General features: G+C 40.2%; 1 pseudogene; it reads right to left on the bottom strand.

The window, feature by feature from the left end:
• Positions 1 to 15,469: 15,469 nt before the first annotated feature.
• LOC114206220 (putative ATP-dependent RNA helicase DDX5 pseudogene) lies at positions 15,470 to 17,532 on the bottom strand (annotated as a pseudogene).
• Positions 17,533 to 17,924: the final 392 nt, after the last annotated feature.

The raw sequence follows: 17,924 nt of genomic DNA, 5'->3' as shown, positions 1-17,924 counted from the left end.
TGTGATATGGTGAGATCCTGCAAGTCTGAATTATGTTGAGCAGGCCAAGCAGGCTGGTAACTAAGGCAAGGGTTGATGTCCCAGGCTTGAGTTTGAAATCCACAGAGTAAGAAGGTAGGCTAGAAGCTCAAACAGGACTGGCTGCTGCAGTCTTGAGGCAGAATCTAGGGATGGATTGTAGAAATGAAAATGAAAATCCACCTTTGGAGTTGATAGTGAGTGCACGGAGAGCTACACTAGCGGGTGATTCGTTCAGAGAAGTCACCCATTCGGTCGTGTCTCTAGGTGGGAGATGTAATTAATGGACTTTTCTCATTCTTAGAATACCTTCAGAATCTTCTTGCATCTTCTCTCTTTGATGGTCCAAAATGTAGCATGAGCAATGCATAGCCGATGATATTTTCAGTGTGTTTTCAGTTTAGTAACTTTGCTCCATTTTTTCATTAGCAATCACAATATTTAATACTGTCATATAACTTTTTCATTGTGGCCTACTGGCAGACCGTTTTCTTAAAAATTCATTTACTACTGCCAATACTACTATCATTGCAAACGTACCAAATGGTTAGGAAATATCATGGCATGACATGTAATTGGCCTCATGTTCCAATTATCTACCTTTGATCTTAAAGAGAATTTGGCTCTGTTATCAGTATTATGAAATCTAAGAAACAAAAGCAATGTGCAGATGATTATGCAGAGGGAGCCCCTGCTTCGTATTTGCAAATCCGTAGATTCGGCATATGCATTTATCTGCAGCTTCAGCATAGTTAAGCTGGGTGGAAGCCGTTACCGTAGTAATACTGATCTACAGTTAAACACAGAAAGACTCTTGGCTCTGATTCCCAGTTGACAATAGCCTTACTTGAGAAAAATATAAAAGTTAATCCAAGAGAAATATTGACATAAAAAATTAAATGTGCCAATCTTATCCACAGCAAAAATCTAAAATGAAATTGTCTTCAGAGCAATTGAAGAAACACAGTGTTACTCTTAAATGCTGCCTCTTTTATACTGTATATATGTTGTAATAAAAATATAGCAGTCCAACCAATAAACAGTACCTTCCCATCGGCTCTACGCTTGAAACTATCCAGCCAAGCTCCATACAGCAGGTCCATCTTTATTTTACATATTATAAACACTGGCTTAAAAGGTCATGAAACCAGAGGATTTTTAAGAACATGCCTACTGGATAATACACCACAGACTAATATTTGTGCTCAAAGGGAAATAGGGCTAGTATATTTTATGAAACCCCAGCCTGTAAAGGGAAAAAAAGCAACCGGCCAAAGCTTGGTTGATTGGAGATGGACTTCACAGGGCATTAGCAAGGAATCTATGCACCATGTCTTCTCCCTCTCTGCCTGTTTAACCGCCACCTTCCGGGGTTCCAATACAGCAAGTGAAAGAAATGCAGACACAGCTCAGCAGAAGCATATTTGGAATGTTTCAGTCCTTCCCCCTGGTTCTACAGCTCTTTGGATTACATGAAGTATATGGCTTGCACCTCTACGTAGCACTGTAGAGAAATAACACTCCTCTCTGGCTTGATCCACTTTTACAGCGCTATAATGAATTAGTCTTTTGATAGATCAAATGTATTTAGAAAGTTTTATATGCTGTATTTATTGCACATCTTCCAGTGCATTGAAAAGGTATTTCCAAGTAGCTGGGATGCCTTCCTTCGAAATTCTCTTATGTCCATCAACTAAATGACTAAATTAGCAGATAAATACATTACTAACATTTACTGCCTCTGTGCCTGTAGTCACCAAAGGCAAATGGGCACGCATGACTAATTCATGCCCCGAGGCCTCTGATTGGCCAATAATAGAGACCATGGATGATGTGACTCTAAATTCAAATTCATCTCAATCGCTTTCCGACAGCATATTTTTCCTTTTATATTTAGAGAACGTAGCTGTGATGGATAAAAAATGGTTGATGAGGATCTATCAAGAAACATTAGAAAGCTGGCTTCATTTTCGTTTCATGGATGACTTAGCATTTGGAAAGCATTTGCCTCCTTTACCTCTGTGTCCCTTGTCAACATTTGGAGACAGGCAGTGTGCACTGTCATTTCTTTTACTTAATAAGTGTACTTCTGAGTATTTCAGCATTTTCTCATCAAGCAAGTGTAAATGTTAACAGCAGCTTGGCTGCCGCAAATCACTGCTGAGTGGCGATGAGTTGCAGGATTTATCTGGATGAAAATACCAAAGAGTGTGTAAACGCTGTTGATATTTCCCCTAATGTTTTCCTTAAGAAAATATTAAAAGTTAGAGGCACAAGTTCTACCATTTGATTTCCTTATGTCTCAAAGTTATTCACTGAGCAATAATCATCACATTTATTTGCACTTCACTCTTAGAGCATGTCCTTCTTTATTAACAAAACGTGCCAACTGCTTGCTCTGAGTTTAAAAATTAATTTCTAATTTCATATTATCGAGATGAGGGTTCTTTAAAAGGTTTTGTAATATTTATTCAAATTATAAATAGACTGAGATAGATTGACTCTGAATTGACCAAATCAATTTCTGTCTTCTAAAATAGACTCGTGCCATGATAATAATTACGCTTCATTTCTTTTTCATTGTGTTCTTATTTTCGTGCACTTGGCCATCAAAGATCGCTTACCGAATAGCAGTAGAAATGCTGATCCATCTTGTATAACAATAACAGTGCATGAAGAGTTATCCACCAAGGTGAAAGAGAGCCATAATTTAGTTTAGGGCATGAAGGAAGAAATTGCAAAGTTCTAGAATACTGACGGAGGTAACTTAGCAGAAGTGGTCCAAAATCATTTAGCATAGCTGACAGCTGACTATTATTCAATATAGTTCATGTATCAATCAGAACTATTAAAAATGTAAGTGACAAAATTCAACTCAAATCACCTTAATCATAAAATGGAAAAGGGATGTTTCACATGCCGAGAAACACCAGAGGAAGAGAGGCATCAGGCATGAGTGGCTGCAGATCAGGTTGGAAGACTATCTATTGCCATTTCCAGGCCCTCTTTTGTCCCTGTTGGTTTTGCTGATCAGGCTCTCTCCGCACCATGGCCCCCGAGAGCATCAGGCTCCCATCACTCTCGCCGCTAGCACTTGCATTGGAAAACAGCACATTTCTCTCCTCCCCATTCAAAACCCTTAGCTTGACTTTCATTGGCTTGAGTTGGGTGATAAACTCAACCCTCAATTAATCTCCATGGACGGGTCCGTGGCAGACTCAAACCCAGGTCAGACACCCTGATCTGACGCAAGGGGCTGGATAAGACTTACTAAACCACATGCACCGAGTGGGGGTAAAAGAGGGTGTGGTGCAAAGTCTAAATTAGCACCTGATATGATGTGCTGCCTGACCTCTGAAACCAGGTGGGTCTGGAATAGCTGAGCCCACAAGAGCCCTGCCACAGGTTGCTCCACAGGTAAGGTCCCCAGCCAAACAACACGTCTTTTCACGGGGACCCGGTACCGTTCCTGCTTATTCCCGAGGGGTGGATTTTAGGTCCCTACCAGCCTGTGGAATTATTCAAACAAGCTAATCACATCCACCTGCAAGAAATGGAAGGGCACTCTACCCTCCTGGGACGACAAAGCCTGCCTCCTTCTGTCCCTGGCTGTCCACTCTGTTCCCTGTGCAACCTCCACGTGGCCCCGTGTGGCCCGCTGTGTCCTCCTCCAGGTGGCTGCGATGATATGTGACTAAGAAACGCCAGGCTCCTCTGTCCAGTGTTGTGTGTCATGTCTTCGGCCATCCCCATAACCCAAGGGTGGGAATCCTCCCTCACCGACGGGGTGAATAAGAGGTGATTAGAGCAGAAGTGTACCTCTAAAAATCAGCGCTTCAGTCCACATAAGGATGGATGAATTCTGGGAAAGACCATAAATCACTGAAGTTAATTTCAGTTTAAAGCCACAATTCAATTCAATGAATACACTCTGCATCTAGGACTCTTGGTAGGAAGAGAGAACAAAACTAACAGATTTTCCTAGAGAATTTGGGTATACTTGGGAGTTACATCATTTCAACTTAGGACCCCGTACCTGATGGAGGAGGTCAGGATTATAGGGTGAAGAGAACCAGGACTGATCCTCCTACCTGAGGAAGCACTGCATGCTACATCTTTTCTTTTTTTTGGAAATGTACTATACTCGTTAATAATTTTAAGGCTCTGATAAATCCTGTAGTAAAAATATCTACTCGATATTTTATATCAAGAGTTTCTCAGGCATATTTGATACAGAATACATTTAAGATTTTTAGGGAATGCTGAAATTTTCTTCATGTATGAAATGTTATAATTTTTATAGTTTGTTTACAATACCATGGGCATATCTTAAATCTTAATAATACTACTGAATATAGTCATTATAAATGGGTATTGTAAAACATCTGAGATCTATTTATGTGGTCCTATCCTTAAGAGAAGGAAGATTACATGTGTATATCTCAAATTAAATCAACTATTTGAATTTCAATTTTTTCATTTATTTCTCTAAATTAAATCCTTTACAGGGCACTTCTTCCTTAACATACCTTTGGACTGTAAATCCAATTCTTGTAAAACCAGAAAGATTATCAAGATAGTTACCTTTTTATCATAAACCCTTGGGGAAAAATAAGATTAACCTCAGGCTTCCTGACCTAAAATACCAACATATTTTAAAAGACGAATATTTCCAATACTAATCTCTTTTTTTGAGGAAACTATGAAGAAAACCCCACTTCTAATATTTGTCTTCTGTGGTCTTCACCACATATCCTCCTGGAAGAGCATATTAAAAAATAACGCTTGAAGGAAGCTATGATAAATGGTTCATATGAATTTTCTGCACATTTCTTGTTATGCAACAAAGAATCAATTGTGCCAGGAAAAACAACAACAACCCACAACCCAGGATCAAGTAGTGCAGATTGGTTGTGATTTCAAGTATATTTCAATTTTTTTTGGAGTATGCCAACTGACGGCTATGTCAATATTCATTACCTTTGTTATCTTTAATATGTACTATGTAATTAGCAGTATTTGGGGGTAATCTTTTCCTGGAAGAATATGACTGGTTGGCAGTGAGGGGGATGATTTTATTTCTGACAATAAAAGCAATCATGATGATTTAGACATAGTGGGGAAATACTTAACCAATGTAATTATTGTTGTTTTTGAAACAACAAATGTTGACATGAGTAAAGGAGGGGAAGTCTATTTTTAAGTCTTATAAAAGACATAAGCACAAATATTTTGACTACTTAAAAGTAAAATGTCTTGGATGGAAAGGAGATTAATTGTATTCATCAGCATAGAATTCTAACATGGGGGCAATACGTGGGGATTTGGGGGATGTTTCATCTTTGAGACTGAAATATTCCAAATTGCTAAAATCTCATAACATTTTACTAGGTCCAGAAAATGTATTTTTGACATCTCTATCATTATTTTTTTTTGTTTTAATAAAACATGTTTGAATCCTCTCCACTTGTATATTGCCAATATAAATGTAAGTAAACTGTAGTTACAGGTCAGGTGGCACTTTTAAAGACTCCCATGATTTTACTTCTCTTCCAGACAGTTATTTTTTTTTGAATTTATATACAAGATACAAATCAAATCCTCCTGAAATACAGGCAGAGGACCACATCTGTATTGATAATTTTGGACCACTGGGAAAAGTGTGTGTGTGTGTGTAATGTCCCTCATCCTTGACAAAGTGTAGGTCTCCGTACTTCTTAATACCGCATCGTTATAAATACGTGATGATCTGTGTATGGTTCATTATTTGTCTGTCTCTTCCCTTAGACTCTTTTTTCTTAAATGTTGTATTTATTTATTTGAGAGAGAGAGCGATCGCGAGCGCACAAGCAGGGGGAGTGGCAGAGGGAGAAGCAGGCTTCCCGCGGAGCAGGGACCCCGATGAGGGGCTCCATCCCAGGACCCTGGGATCATGACCTGAGCTGAAGGCAGACGCTTAACCCACTGAGCCACCCAGGCGCACCCCCTCGTTTAGACCAGCAAGGCAAAAGCAACAGTGTTGGAGCGCTGGGCAATCTGTATACACAAGTACGTATCGTTTACGCACACGTTTCTTATTGCTGCTGTAACAGATTACCGCAAACTTACCTGCGGAAACCAACGCACATTTATAGCCCTATAGGTCGGAAGTCTCAATGGGCTAGAATTAAAGTGTTAGCAAGTTTGTGTTCTTTCTGGGGGCTCGCAGGGAGAATTCATTTCCTTGCCTTTTCAAGCTCATAGAAGCCACTTGCCTTTCTTGGAGCCAGGCCCCCTCCTCCACCTTCACAGCCGGCCGCGCTGCACCGTCAAATCTCTCTCTGACTCTGACGCTCTTGCCTCCCCTTCATAAGAATCCTCGTGATTACACTAGGCCTGCCCAGATAAGCCAGGATAATCTCCCCATCTCAACACCCTTACCTTAATCACATTTGCAAAGTCCCTTTTGCTCATCCAGTAATGGATTCACAGGAGTTTATGGCATGGACATCTTTGGGGGACCATTATTCTAGCTCTCACACACACACAAATATATGTATCTAATGGCTATAATGCTCAGGGTACAAATTTAGGACTGAAAGAAATATAATGTTACTGATTTTTTTTTTATAACTTGGTTTAATTTATCTTTTGATCACTGATTTTATAAGGATCTCCAGAACAATTTCAGTCAAGTCAGGGTTGTGTCCATAAAATGTCAAAGCCCAAGGTGGAAATGTCTGAGGGGCACCCTAAGAAGGCCCTCGCTCTTCAGTCCGTACAGGTTTGCCGCTGAGATGCCTTTCGTTCCTACCAGAGAAGGTACGTTCCTTGGAAACAAGGGGTCATCTAATTCCTATGTCACATGTAATCGTCCATCCAGCCACTCAATAAATATTCGTGGAGTGCGTATGTGTGTGGGTCCCCATACCCCTGGAATATAAACCATGAATAAGGCTTCATCCCTTATTTCAAAGAAACTACTGTCTAAAACCATAACACATTCCCAGGAAGTACAGTGACAGAAATGCATACTAGGTATTATGTGAGTACAGAGAACAGGGCTCTAATCTAGCTTGGGAGTGGTGGCAAGTTTGGTTAGCAAAGGCCCCGAAAGTTGCTGACAGGTGAGCTGAGGACTTCAAAAATGAGAACAAGTTAGCTAGGAGTATGTAGGTACTGCTAGAGCCAAACCTCAAAGTTCCTGGAGGACTAGGGATATATTTTCAATTTAACTCAACAAATAATTATTGAACTGTGTTGCATGCTAAGGAGAAGTACGATGACCTAAGAGAATGTTTAATGCCGACACTTCTCCTTGTTAAGGGGATTAGGGAGAGCTTCTCTGAGGAAGTTACAGACATTAAACAAGTAATTACAAGTTTGATGCATGCTAGGGAGCAATGCTATGGTCATGCAGGGGAAAATAATTTCACCTAGTCAAGAGGGTCAGGGACTGCCACACTAAGAAATTGATGTTGAAGTTGAGACCTGAGGGACAAGGAACATTTAACAAAGGAGAGGAAGAAGGGGCCAGGGGGGCAATAGACTATTCTGCATGGCAGGAGTGCAGGGAGGGAGAGGGGGAGAGACTGCATGCAGTGTCTCAGGAACCAGGTCAGGAGCTTTTCCTTTATCCTAGATTTGTTGAGAAACTTTTGCTAAATTTTAAATTTGGAAATGACATGATCAGATTTGCATTTTTAAAAGATCCTTCAGGCCGTAGAAGGGGCGGGGGTAGGAATTAGGTGAGAGGTGAGTAATGCAAGAAGAGTAAAGAAGGAGTTACAGCATCCAGACAAGATTCTGACTCTGGCTGGATGGTGTCAGAGGGCATGGAGTGGAGGCAGTTTGTTCTAGAAATATTTAGGAGGTAAAATATTTATTAGTTTCCTCTCTTGTTGAAGGCACCATGCTAAATTCTGGAACTGCTATAATGAATGGCACAGTGCCTGGCACATAGGTGCTAAATATTTTTTTTTTTTTTAAAGATTTTACTTATTTATTTAAGAGGGAGAGGATGAGAGATAGAGAGCACGGGAGGGAAGAGGGTCAGAGGGAGAAGCAGACTCCCCGCTGAGCAGGGAGCCCGATGCGGGACTTGGTCCCGGGACTCCAGGATCATGACCCGAGCCGAAGGCAGTCGCCCAACCAACTGAGCCACCCAGGCGCCCCGGTGCTAAATATTCTTAAATTTGGTTGAGGTTTGAGACACAGAGTGGCAAGAGACGAAGACAGGAGCCAGATTATGTGACATAAGCAAGAGTCTTAAGTGAGGATACTCTGACATTGTGGCATTTGCATTTTATTTGTCATTTAATGCCTGTTGGGAAGATGAAATCGAGGGAAACAAGATTCTAGATGGAGTAACAAGTCCCTTGCAGATGGGGCCTGAACCAGTATAGCATTCAGAGAGCCAGGAAAAAATAATCACAAGCGAGAAATAGTTGGAAGGCAAAATTAGAAATGGTGATCGAAGAGGTAGAGAGAGAAAGTAGTAAGAGTCAAATAGGATTCCCCCGTTTCTAATATCAAGGACTCAGAATGACAGATGTGAACCCAGGCACAATCCAAGCACTGCAGGACTATTTATCGATGACTGATCAGTAGTGACCTCCTGGGATGTCCTGCCAACTCAAACCCAAGTATCATCCTGCTCTATCTTTTACCTGATTTTTCCACATCATGAACCCAAGTTTTTATTTTTATTTCGATCATTGATGGTAATTGACTCACTGGCAGGTTTTTTTGTTTTGTTTTGTTTTGTTTTTTTCTGATGCTGTAATGTAAAGGGAGGTGTGGGGAAATCTCAGAAAGACAATTTCTTGGGAGAACATTTGTTATTAGTCTATGCATTCGTTTTTGATAGTCAATATCCTGTCACATCTCTGAGCCATGGGAACAGCTACTAAAGGAGTTGTTTGTTTTTACATGAATTGCTTTCAGACAAACTGCTTACTGATACTGCTCAGATTCCAATGAAAACTGCACGAACCCCCTTCCCACAGCCCCATTGTTCTCACCACCCAGGCCAAATGACCTTCTGGGTAAAAAGGAAGAAATACATGAAACATACGCTCTGGAGACCAACACCAAATAATTACAAAATAACTTCCAGAGCCCAGACTCCCTGCCATCCAATACAACTTACGTCCCTTGGGGTTTCCAGCACTTGACCAGTTATTGATGAATGCGTTTTGTCACACATCTTGTGACGCGTCAAACTTTGAGGTCGCAATCTTTCACTTGATTTTATAGAAGACATAACTTTAATTTCATAATCATATAACAGGCGTTGTCAGTATCCACATGGAGAAAGAACTGCAGATGGAAGGCTCAGTAATGAAAACGAAATGGCCTGTGTAGGAACGCGCTCTGTTCTCATTTTTCCACCCCAGCTAGTCCAAATCGTATACCTAGATGGTGGCTCCTGCTCACTCCTGTCAGAACTTGACAAGCTTGACTTGCTGTTCCACCAACAGATGGCGTTGACTTCAATTTCATATTTGACTAATTTGCAGAATAAATTTGTTAGATTTTTTTTTAAAAGGATGAAAAACATATAACTGTTTCTCATACATGGACAGGAGACAATTTATGACCCAAACATATTTTACATAGACTTTTTAAGGCACATAAAGAAGAAGAACATTTTTGGCCAGCCAAGTTAATTGCTCTCCACGACCCACGGCTCCTGAAGACTAATCATGCTCGTCTCTGAGTTTGGTTAAACAACAGCAACACGGCCGCATTGCTCAGGAAAAGTTTGAATGAAGCTGACTTGCTCTCTTTAACGCAGGATTGAAAAGTGATATTTAAGAAATGATTATGCCAATCAGAAGCCATTTGTTCAAGTAAAGGGCTGGGAAGATCTTGTTTCTTCAGAGCTTACAAAGACAATGAAAGCATCTCACTCTTCTTGATCAGGCAGATGTAAAAAGAAAAAAAAAAGTCTGGTTCATTATCCTGTAATGACTTTATATATTTAAAAAAAAAAAAAAATCAGAGCCACAGGTAAAGTCCCTCCCTTTCAGACTAAAACTTTCAGGCTATTGTTGTTAGCGTTTGTCATAGGTAAGGGGAGAATCAGGTCCTCCAAACCGATAAACATTAGGTCCGATCACAGGTTTGTGTTTTCCTAGCCAATTCGGATACAAGATTATAGAAAAAATGGACGAGGACAGGGAGGAAGGGCAGAGGCTTTCATATGGAGACTAGTTTGGTGAAATGTAACGAGACAAACAATTCTAGAAGGCATAGCTAATGAATAATGCTTTGTGGTTCGATCATAAATAAAATACTTTCTCCGTCTCTTTTTTTCTTGTTAGTCTCAGGACAAAGCTTCATCAATCATGAGTTGAGCGCTCAAGAAAGACCCTTAGGAAAAGATCTTTTTATTCGCACAGAATCGTACAAAACTGGGCTGCCAGAGACAAATAAAACAGTCAATATGACCTAGAGCTTCCAAATTCCAGCTTGACATTCAAACTTATTTTTCTTTCAGCAATTATTGATGTGGGTAAACTGATTAACGCCACTCTTGAGTTATCTGTAGAATTCTTTTTTAACCACTTGAGATAAAAGAGAAACAAAGCTGTAGTTGAAAACTTATAAAATATTCTGAGAGAATACATTCCCATAAACCCTAAAATGTCGGTATCTGTTTTCTGTAAATATGTAATTTAAATTTAGAATCTTTTTTTTTTTTTCAAAACTGAACTCTGTATTAGAATTGATCTACTCACAAACACTCGTTTTGCAGATAACAAACCAGAGACCAAAGATGTTAAGTGACTTGCCCAGAGGCATTGAGCTAATTAGCACTGAGTCAGAGATTCTGGAAGAGTCGAAGATTCTGGAGTCATGGGGGGCTGAGGGGGGGCACCGGCTACCTTTACTACCGATCAAGTAAAAGCTGAGGAAAATATATGCTTGTCAAATTAACTCAGACTCTCAGTTCTTCATGTATCATACTCTTTATAAAAGCAAATGAAACAGTGAAGAGGATAGTGTATTTCCACAGAAAAGTCTCACTGGTTGTTAAATTAAAATTAATTTAAAACTAAAATTTCTTATTTAAAAGTCACTTTTGGTTAGCTCACCAAACTGAAGTGACCTTGCAATGGTTTTTTGAGGTTCACAGAAGTTCATATGTTAACCAGAAATCATGTGACTATTATTTCCAGCTTTGGCAGAAACTGCTAGAAAAAAAGTCCCTCAATAGTCAGAAATGACCCTTTTCACTCCCTCCATCAGAGATTTAAATGGTGGGAACATTAGGGAATTAACATTTGGCTTAGTATTCTTATGACTTCTCCAGGCTGGCGGCCACCACTAGGTACTACATATCTTAGAAATTAGCCCTTTTAAGATTTTCTAGTTCAGTGGGTTAGGAATGTTCAGATCACTTTTGGCTAAGCACTCATGTTCATTTCTTCCTCCCCCCACATGTTGTGGACTGGAAACCCCCTCTTACTTTCCATTTCATGAATTTGAAACAAATGTCAAAATTTTAGATTTGAAAAGATACTACTATCCAACATGGTTAGGCATAGAAATATAGCTCTAAGAATAATAATAGTAGAACAAGACACAGTTATTTCATAGGAAACCTTGCTCTTTTCTTTTTTTTCTATTTTTATATGCTGTTTTTTGTAGTGAGGAGAACCAGGTATTTCTTTGCCTCAAACTCCTCATTAATGAATGATGTGTTTGTGTTGAAACACAAGACTGAAGTTATAGGCTGCATTTATGGAAACCTCCCCATACTCTTAGACATTTTGGGGACTGGAAATTAGGGCTGTTGAAGTTTTTATATAGTACATAGAACAAAGCTCCAGAGAACGCAGCTATGAAATGCAAAACCAAGTCTGCTGAGTGGCCACTGAGGGGTCTGGGACTTCCTCCTCTGCCGTATGAATGCGGCTCAGCGTGGTACCCTCTAATACTGGACTGAATCTCTGACTCCCGCAAAGGGCACCATTGCTCAGATGGGTTGAGAGGCTGCTCTCACCAGAGTGGGTTAGCGTACGGTGACCATGAACTCAAGGTTGTGATCATTCCCTGCTTCTCAAAAACATAAACTGCTCTACAGCCACAAACCGGAGGCCTTCCTCCAGTTTTGGATGCTGGCTGGTCTTCATTAAGTCATCTCTGCAAGTGGTAAAATGCAAGCCTAGCATTTCTGCCATAGAATAGACTCAGAGCTCAGAGATTCAAGGTATCATGTAGCTTCATGGTCAAGTGTGCTAGCTTAGTGCTCCATCGGTTTGAGTTAAAATCACAGCCCCACTTCTTGTTAGCTGTATAACCTCGTGGAAGTGATCTGGCTGTTTGAAGAGGTCAGATCGGGTATTTAACTCATCAGCTTGCTAGGAGATTTAATGTGTCTGGCAAATAAGATTTAATAAACATCAGCTATCTTTATTAATTATTTCACTTTTGTATACACATGGATGGTTTCCTGTCTACTGCTCTAGTAAAATGGTCAACATTTATTCTTCTATTGAGATTATTCTAGAAGCATTTCAGCTGTTGGCTTCCATGTACAATCTGCATTATTCAAGGCATTGCCAAATCACTTTTGAAATGTGCTTCATTTATCTATTCTCTCTACAGTATTTAATACAATTGCTTTTCATCATGATAAATTCTCTTTATATAGATTGACTATAAATGCCAAAACAAGTGACGAGCACCCTTTAAAAAGCAACCTTTCATTTTGAAATAATTTTAAACTTACAGGAAAATTGCAAATTTTGCAGAGTTGTCACATACCCTTCATTCAGCTTCCCCTGATGTTTACAGCTTATGTAATCCTATCACAATTATCAAAACCCAAGACATTAACAGTGATACAATATTAAAGTACACATCTTATTAGAATTTTACCAGTTTGCCCCCAGTGTTCTTTTTCTGCTCTAGAATTTAATCCGGGCGCCTACATTGCATTTTCTTGTGTTATCTCCTCTTCCATCTGTGACAGTTCTTTGTTCTTTCCTTGTCTGAATTTCATGCCTTCGGCACTTTTGATAAGAACACATCAGTTATTATTTTAATTTTAAATTCCATACAGTTTATATACCGTCTTTTATTAGTTTCAGGTGTACAATATAGTGATTCAATATTTCCATACATCACCCGGTGCTCATCACAACCGGTGCCCTCCTTAAACCCCATTACCTATTTAACCCATCTTTCCACCCCCTACCCTCTGGTAACCACCAGTTTGTTCTCTAGAGGTAAGAGTCTATTTCTTGGTGAAATGCCAGTTATTCTGGGGACAGTTTCTCAGTTTGGGTTTGTCTGATGTTTTCTCACGACCAGATTTTTGTTATGTATTTTTATCAAAAACAACACAGAAGTGACTTGGGGTCCTTCTCAGGGAGTACACGGTTTTGCTATGACTCATTACTGGCAAAATTGACGAAGACTACTCAAAGAGGATAGTGTCTGCTGGGTTCCTCCGTTATAAAACTGCTATTTCCCCTTCATACTTGATTGATATTTTGGGGAAGATTCTTTGAGACTATGGTAATGTTCTATATTTCCTAACATTTTTATCAACCAATTTTTAGCATATATTAGTGGATTTTGTCTCCAACAATAATTACTATCATATTTATCTAATGGTGAGTTCTCTCTCTCTCTCTTTTTAAAGTAAGCTCTGTGGCCAACATGGGGCTTGAACTCATGGCCCTGAGATCAAGAATCACATGCTCCACCAACTGAGCCAGCCAGGCACCCCTGCCTAATGGTGATTTTGTACTTCCCTCATTCCCTCTACATTTATTAGTTGAATGTTCTTCTATGAGGAAGAGTTGTTCCTTCTTCCCACTTATTTATTTACTCAACTATGTATTTACATAGTTATGGACTCATGGATATATATTTTATTCTCCAAGTAACAATCTATTTGTTAGTCAAATGGTTCCTTCCTTAGCCATTGGGAACTCCTGCCAGTGAGCTCTCCTTCCTTTTGACAGGCCTCCATTCTTTCTGAACACTTCCTTACTTCTGATACCAGAAGATGGCCCAGGTTCATCTTGAACTTTTCCCTGTCCAGCCACGGAATCTGCCATGTCTCCAAATAGCTGATTCCTTTAATTTGCAAATGGTACTTAGAAGCCAAGAACTGGGTGTTAGATGTTAACCAACTTAAAAAAAAAAAATTAGTGCTGATTTAGGAAAAACCAAAAAATTATAGAATACATTTCTCTCCTCAAAATAAAAATCGCTTTATGCAGCATGTTACCTATATAATTGACTAGAATTATGTTGGTGAAAAAGTCACATGAGTTTTAATTAAAAATGAAAGGTTAATGTTTGTGCACTGTGGTGAAACCACAGGAATCTACTCTTTTATTCTGAAATTAGTTTTTGTGTTTTGTGCAGAAGATTGACGGGCTGCTATTTCCCCATCACTGTTCTAGACTCTTGCTGTTGGGGGTAGACTAGAATCATTCAGTGAATTGATGAAATCTCTTCAGTAATTCATTTCCATGGTCACCATGGTCCTCCTCCCATTTTCCTCAGGATCTTGGGATGTGAATCTAGTTCTGCTGGGAGAACGGTCAGGGAGACAGACCCCATGGCTTCTGCAATTGGATCTACCTCTGCTGCTACTGGCTTGTCCTTACGCTTCCTACGGATTGGGGGGGAAAGCCATCCCCTTCATCTGTCTGCCCTGGATATTACCTCATCTGCCTCAGCTGCACAAGGATTAAACATTTATTTCAAGAAAGGATTTGAATAATCTCTCCCATTAAGCATTTTAAGTACAGGTGGGGAAAAGTGGGCATGGAGGGGAGAAAACCAGGTGATGTGCCCCTTTGTCTAGTTCTCTTGTTAAAGCCTCTTGGAGTCTCTTCCCGCTGGGGTGGTGGGGCAGAGGTGTGTAGATGCTCCTTGGACCCTCGCGGTCCTTCTCCAGATAATTTGACACAACCATCTTCCCAAGATCCTTGTTCTTCTACTCCAGGCAGTGGCTGTTTTTTTCTGCTCTCTGTTCTAAAGCATCCCACATTGACTTGATAAGGTGACAATTAGAGGCATGGCACAAAAACAGTTTCCTGTGGATTTGGGAGGATGGAGGTTAGAAGGATTGGAGGGTAGTTTCCGAGGCTCTGTCCCTGCTCTCTCTAAGCTCTCACACAACATATGACATGCTTATTTGGAATTGATATTTCAAATTTTTTGATTTCTCACCCTTATCAGTACCATTTTTCAGCAAGCACTCCCAATATATAGCTAGTTACTTATAAAAAATTATGTACACGTAGTAATATAACAAATCACATACCTTTTTGTTTGTTTCAGTCTTCAAATATTTTTTATTGGAAGGCCATGCATTGCCTTCATTTATTGTATTTCAAATCACTGTACATTTACTTTTGTGAAAACACTGCCTGCATTTTCTAGTACAAAAAAAACTCCTAAAAACTGTTTCAGGAATGTAGAGAAATATCCAACTTAAATAGCAAAAAAGTGCACCATGATTACTGCTGCACTGCAGTCATTTCTGCATTTCCCATGTTTCTTAAATAACTATCTTGTCTGATAACACACAATATAAAGAGCAATTATGAAAAACAGACATTTACATATACTTCTAAAGTCTTACTGAGAATGTCCTGTTGGCATTGGATAACCAATCATAGGCGCAGCTGCAGTAGCAGGATATGCATATGCCTGTTGGTTCATACCATTGTACATATTTGGAACGTTACTTCCATATTGCTGAGTGCTATCATAACCATTCTGGTAAGTCCCTGTTGGATTACCAGTCCTAAAACTGGTCTGTATACCGGCAGACACAAAATTACTTCCAAAGCTCCCATTGGTGTAATTTGCAGCACTGTAAACACCATTCTGAGTTTTTGCCCCAAAATCTCTTTTAAGCAGACTAGAGTAACCTCTGTCATAATTTTCCCTGTCTCTAAAGGTATTAAATCCACCCCTTTTGCCCGCAGAGTATCTGTCCTGGCGGTCATCCTTCATGCCTCCTCTACCCCTGGAACGACCTGAACCTCTGTCTTCGACCAACTGAAGCAACTTGGGATCAACTGCTTGATTAGCTTCACGAAGCACAGAGATAAGGTCGCTCACTTGCTTTGTGTTATTAGGTGTAAAGAAAGTGTATGCTGTGCCTGTTTGGGTACTGCGAGCAGTTCTTCCAATTCGATGAACATAATCCTCTGAGGAGTTAGGGTAGTCATAATTGACGACAAATTTCACATCTTCCACCTCTAGCCCTCTGGAGGCCACATCTGTAGCGATCAGAATAGGAGCTTTTCCATGTTTGAATTCATTTAGAACCCAGTCATGCTCCTATTGACTCTTGTTACCCTGGATACCCATGGCGGGCCACCCGTCTCTCCTCATCTTTCTAGTAAGCTCATCACATCTTCTTTTGGTTTCGACAAAAACAATGGTTTTATTCTCCTTCTCACTCATCATCTCTTCCACTAGACGAGTAAGTTTTTCATCCTTTTCTACATCATAACATACATCCACGATCTGAAGAATGTTGTGGTTTGCACTCAGTTCTAGTGCACCAGTGTTTATATGTATGTAGTCTTTCAGGAAATCTTCAGCAAGCTGTCTTACTTCTTTTGGCCAAGTTGCTCTCCACATTAGGGTTTGCCTATCAGGTCTTATCTGATCCACAATCTTCCTTATTTGGGGTTCAAAGCCCATATCAAGCATTCTATCTGCTTCATCAGGGACAAGGTAAGTAGTTCTTCTCAGATTGGTTTTCCCACACTCCAAAAAGTCAGTCAGTCTTCCGGGTGTTGCAATACAGATTTCCACACCTCTCTCCAAATCACGAATCTGTGGTCCCTTAGGAGCACCACCATGGATGCAAGTGGACTTCAATCGACATGCTCTACAGTATTCAGCAGCTACTTGCTGTACCTGTTGGGCCAGTTCCCGAGTTGGTGCCAGCACCAAGCAAATAGGCCCATCACCTCTCTCTAGGAATGGCTGATGATTGATGTGGACGATAGCAGGCAGCAAATAAGACAATGTTTTCCTGGATCCAGTCTGTGCTATTCCAACCGTGTCCAATCCACTTAGAGCAATGGGCCATCCCTGAGCTTGAATAGCAGTGGGTTCAGTAAAATTCTGTCTTGCAATCACATCCATGACATTTGCAGGGAAGTTTGCTTCATAAAAATTCAGAACTGGCTTTGGGCAGTTGTGACCGCTAACCGTAATTTCCTTACTCCTTCTGTATGTCTCCACCTCTTGGGCTGTGCGCCTAGCCAAATGAGGGTGTTCTTGATAAAAATTCTTCTCAAATTTGGGCAGCTCATCAAGATTCCACTTCTTTTTGACTAGTTTCTCCCCAGGGTTTCCAAACGTCTTTCCAGATAGGGGCCCTGCCCTACTTCCCCCACATCGAGGTGCACCAAACCCTCGATCCCGGCTGCGGTCTCGGTCACTCGAATAACCCGACATGGCGTCAATGGTTGCGGTTAGCGGGGAACCAAGTGGAGAGAATCGGGTGCGACGAGTCGCTGCAGGTGTCTTTGGCTATGGCAGAGCCTTGCGGGGGCGGCAGCGGCAGAGGGGCGGCGACGACAGGAGTCGGAGCTGCTCGACAAGAGACCGGTGGAAATGAATGAGGACAAATTACCTATTTTTAAAAAATGTTCATAAACTCAGAAATATTAAAAGATAAAATAAATATAAAATTTAATTTTTTATTAATAGTACAAACACTTCTTTGCTCTCACTAGCACAGTTAGTGCATTATTTTCAGTGAGAGTAAGATGACTGAATTTACTTTATTATTTTGAGAATTCAAGTCTATTTCTTAATTTGGTTTATTTTAATATTTGAGTTTAATGACTGTCACGGGTAAGACAATATTTGAGAATATAAAGATTTAAATAAAATGATTTATGAAAAATGATTCTTGA

This window comes from Eumetopias jubatus, unplaced genomic scaffold (genome assembly GCF_037043125.1).
Source record: "Eumetopias jubatus isolate StellerSeaLion01/CBP00866 unplaced genomic scaffold, mEumJub1_p1.0 scaffold_2, whole genome shotgun sequence".
Lineage (NCBI taxonomy): Eukaryota > Metazoa > Chordata > Mammalia > Carnivora > Otariidae > Eumetopias > Eumetopias jubatus.
Note: the sequence above shows the minus strand (reverse complement) of the source record. Positions and strands in the feature narration are given on the sequence as shown.